General features: G+C 32.6%; 1 non-coding gene across 1 annotated transcript; it reads right to left on the bottom strand.

Moving 5' to 3' along the window:
- Positions 1–2,768: 2,768 nt before the first annotated feature.
- Positions 2,769–2,875, bottom strand: LOC139894958 (small nucleolar RNA R71). Its single transcript, XR_011775431.1, has one exon. It is a non-coding gene; the product is annotated as a small nucleolar RNA R71 (small nucleolar RNA).
- Positions 2,876–5,084: the final 2,209 nt, after the last annotated feature.

Genomic DNA, 5,084 nt, shown 5'->3' with positions numbered 1-5,084 from the left:
TACGAATAATCGTTCATTTAACCGGACATGGGAATGGATTAATAGTTAATAGACTTATTAAAACAAGGTGAAATTATGTACAAGGATACTTGGCATAATTGTTAACAAAGTATTAAAACCTTGGGTTACACAGTCGATATCCTGGTGTAATTATTAAACAAAGTATTAAGACCTTGTTACAGTTTAAGTCCCCAATTAGTTGGAATATTTGACTTCGGATATAAGGATAATTTGACGAGGAAACTCGCACTTTATATTTATGACTGATGGACTGTTGTGGACAAAAACCAGACGGACATATTAAATAATCCAGGACAAAGAACAATTAACCCATGGGAATAAACTAAAATCAACACGTCAAACATCATGATTACGAAAGTTTAAATAAGCATAATTCCTTTATTTTCATATTTAATTGCACTTCTAATTATCACATTTTTATTTATTGTCATTGTATTTAATTGCACTTTTAATTATCGAACTTTTTAATTATCGCAATTTTATTTCATCGCACTTTTATTTATTGCAATTTCATTATCGTTATTTATTTTACGCTTTAAATTAAGTCTTTTATTTATTTAATATTTTACATTAGGTTTTAACTGCGACTAAAGTTTTAAAAATCGACAAACCGGTCATTAAACGATAAAAACCCCCTTTTTATAATAATAATATTACTTATATATATTTGTATTTTTATAAGATAAAACTAATATAGCGTTAAGCTTTGTTTAAAAGATTTCCCTGTGGAACGAACCGGACTTACTAAAAACTACACTACTGTACGATTAGGTACACTGCCTATAAGTGTTATAGCAAGGTTTAGGTATATCCATTCTATAAATAAATAAATATCTTGTGTAAAATTGTATCATATTTAATAGTATTTCCTAGTAAAATATAAGCTATTTCATATACGCTTCGCATAACATCAAGTATTTTTGGCGCCGCTGCCGGGGAACATAAACGCCTAAAGCGCAACGCTATATTTAAAAAAAAATAAAAGTTTTTATCAAGTTCTTTTTATAAAAATATAAGTTTAAAAAAAAAAAACTGAACCTATAGAAATCGAACCCTTCTGAGCTGAAATTGAACCCTCCGCGACTCGCGGAGAATTTGAACTGGGCCATACCGCACTCGCGGAGGTCCTCTGACAGGTCAAACCTGGTACTCATTTAATGCGAAATTAGTGTTTAATTATATTAATATTAATATTAATTAGGTTTTAATTTTAAATTAATTAGTTTTAGTTTTTATTTAATTTGTATTTTTAAGTTTTATTAAATATATAAAATTAATAGTTTTATATAAAAATAATATTTTTATAAAAATTGTACTTTTTACAACTTTTAGTATATTTTTTATATTTTGCATCTTTTTATTCGTTTTAGCGTAATTTTTGTATTTTTCGCTCGTATTTAGTTTTAAGTCATAGTTTTTGCCATAGTTATTTTTACTTCTAGGTTTTTAGGCTTTGCCGTAAAATCCCTTAAGTGCTTTTTATTTAGACTAAGATTTAGGTACTTTAGAATTTTGCGACGTTGTTCTAAGTTTTTAGTACCTTTTTAAGATATTGCCATTTGGGATATAGTTTTTCTATTAAGCTTTAATATTTTTAGACGCAACTTTTAATTTTTAGTTTTTAGTGCCTTTTTAAGTTTAGACGCGCTACTTTCTTATTTTTATTTTTCAACGCCTTTTATTTTTCGCTTTTTTATTTTTTTCGACGTTTTTCGACGCGCTCTTTTTCTCTCTTATTTCTCGCCATTCTAGTTTTAGGACATAGAATTTTCTATCTTCTTCTCTAAAATTTCTTTAAATTACGAAAATTTATTTTAAGTGGTTAAATTGATAGACATTAAAATTTTCTGGTTCGTAGTAATAGTTGGATTTGTACGTGGACCGGGTTATTGGAGCCAAACAGTACTCAATTATATTGAGACCAAACGAATCCTGCCCCTCTGCTGCATCTTTTGGCTATTCAAAACGTGGGCAAAATCAGAAAAGTCTATTAATTGGATAACTTATATAATTTTTCTTTCTTTTTAAAAACTAATAGGTTATAGGATATTCAGTGAATGCACCGAGCAAAACGTTCACCACCTTTTGTACGTTCACCACCTGTAACTCGATCAAGACATCTAGCAAATATTTTTTCTTTAGAATCGTCATCCAGTCGACCAAGTACTCTAATTCAAATTTCCGATAATCCATTTTTTGAACCCGACCTCACAATTGAGAAACCGGAGAATATTCAGGGACAATTCATAGATCCTGAACCATTAATCTTTCCTCCGGAACCACCAATCATTCAAACAGAGATTGTTGAGGAACCAACCATTAAATCAGAATCCTCTAGTGATTCAGATTCAACAAATTCAATCATGGAGAATCTGGAACCTTTAAGTATGGAAGACCGAATGAGAGCTAAACGCACTGGCCAAGGTCACACAATTACTCAACCAGACATTAATGCGCCAGATTATGAAATCAAAGGACAAATTCTACACATGGTAACTAATCAATGCCAATTTAGTGGTGCGCCGAAGGAAGATCCAAACGAACATCTTCGTACCTTTAATAGGATCTGCACTCTATTTAAAATAAGAGAAGTGGAGGATGAACAGATATATCTCATGTTATTTCCGTGGACTTTAAAGGGAGAAGCCAAAGATTGATTGGAATCGTTACCTGAAGGGGCGATTGATACATGGGACGTTTTAGTTGAAAAATTTCTTAAACAATTCTTTCCGGCATCTAAAGCAGTAAGACTTCAAGGAGAAATTGTTACGTTCACACAGTAACCAAATGAAACTCTATATGAGGCATGGACCAGATTTGAAAAGTTATTGAGAGGATGTCCGCAACATGGTTTAGACACCTGTCAAATAGTACAAATATTCTACCAAGGATGCGACATCACTACAAGAAAAGACATAGATTTAGCAGCTGGTGGTTCCATTATGAAGAAAACAGAAACTGATGCTTACAAAATTATTGATAACACTGCTTCCCACTCACATGAGTGGCACCAAGAAAAAGATATCGTTAGATCATCTAAAGCAGCTAGAGCCGATTCTAGCCATGACTTAGATTCCATTTCTGCAAAGATAGATGCTGTCGAGAGAGGAATGGAAAAGATGACTAAGGATATACACTCAATACGAATTAGTTGTGAGCAGTGTGGAGGACCACATTTGACAAAAGATTGTCTCAGTATTGAACTAACACTGGAACAAAGAGAGAATGTTTCATACATAAACCAAAGGCCTGGAAATAATTATCAGAATAATTATCAACCGCCAAGACCAATTTACAATCAAAACCAGAATTATAATCGAAATGTTCCATACAACAACCAACAAGGTCCTAGAAATCAACAAGTATCCAATAATACTTACAATCAGCAAAGACCTAATTTTCAAAACAAACCACCACAAACCGATGATAAAAAGCCAAAATTAGAAGATATGATGACGAAGCTAGTTGAATCTCAAACGCAGTTTTTCACATCTCAGAAACAAACCAATGAACAAAATGCTCAAGCATTTAGAAATCAACAAGCTTCTATTCAAAATTTGGAACAAGAAGTGAGCAACCTAGCAAGGTTAATAGGTGAAAGAAAACCGGGAAGTCTACCTAGTGATACAAATGCTAACCCCCGAAATGAAACAGCTAAAGCCATTACCACAAGAAGTGGTATTATACTTAAACCACCTGAAATACCTGTAATTTCTGAGGAAGCTATTCCTACTCCACAAGAACCACAATCTGATCAAGATAAGGAAAAAGAACCGGTAGTTGAAAAGGTTAATGAAGATAACACAGTTAAGGATAAACCTTATGTTAAACCATACCAACCACCACTTCCTTACCCGAGTAAAATGAGAAAAGAGAGACTTGAAGCTGAGCAATCCAAATTCTTGGATATGTTTAAACAAATAAATGTAAATCTTCCTTTCATTGATGTGATTTCAGGAATGCCTAGATATGCTAAATTTCTAAAAGATCTAATCACAAATAGAAAGAAAATGGAAGAACTCTCGGCTGTTACTATGAATGCTAATTGTTCAGCAGTGCTGTTGAATAAGATACCAGAAAAATTATCAGATCCTGGAAGTTTCACAATTCCATGTTTTCTGGGTAGTCTCAGTTCAATAGATGCATTGGCAGACTTAGGTGCTAGTATAAATTTAATGATGTATTCACTATACGCTAAACTAGACCTTGGAGAACTGAAACCAACACGAATAAACATACAACTAGCCGATAAATCGGGAAAATATCCTAGAGGGATAATGGAGAACATGCTAGTTAAAGTTGGTACTTTATTATTTCCAGTAGATTTTGTTATCCTGGACATGGAAGAAGATTCTCGAGTACCTCTCATATTAGGAAGACCATTCTTAAACACTGCTAAAGCAATAATAGACGTGTTTGGTAAGAAACTGACCCTAAGTATAGAGGACGAGAGTGTTACCTTTTCAATTGATAGAGCCATGCAACAACTGCAATCTGCAGATGATACATGTTATTATATTCAAACTATAGATACACATGCAGATTTGTTAGAAGAATTTCCAGAATTACAAGGAACAGGAGAATGTTCTTTAGGAGAAAGTACTGAACCAATTGATGAAATTGAAATGTTAGCTACACTTATGGCTAATGGATATGAACCAACAATAGAAGAAATTCAAATGCTAAAAGAAGAAGACAGATATCGATATAAATCATCGATAGAAGATCCACCGATATTAGAGTTAAAGCCACTTCCAAACTATTTGGAATATGCTTATTTACATGGTGAATCTGAATTACCTGTAATAATATCGTCTTCTCTTACTGAAAATGAAAAATCTCAACTCATTTCTGTGTTAAAAGCTCATAAACCAGCTATTGCATGGAAGATTCATGATATTAAAGGAATAAGTCCTTCGTATTGCACACATAAAATCCTTATGGAAGAAGGTCATAAAACGTATGTGCAACGCCAACGAAGACTAAATCCTAATATGCAAGATGTTGTTAAGAAAGAAATTATTAAACTGCTAGATGCAGGTTTAATTTATCCAATTTCTGAT

Source organism: Rutidosis leptorrhynchoides, chromosome 2 (assembly GCF_046630445.1).
Source record: "Rutidosis leptorrhynchoides isolate AG116_Rl617_1_P2 chromosome 2, CSIRO_AGI_Rlap_v1, whole genome shotgun sequence".
NCBI lineage: Eukaryota > Viridiplantae > Streptophyta > Magnoliopsida > Asterales > Asteraceae > Rutidosis > Rutidosis leptorrhynchoides.
Note: the sequence above shows the minus strand (reverse complement) of the source record. Positions and strands in the feature narration are given on the sequence as shown.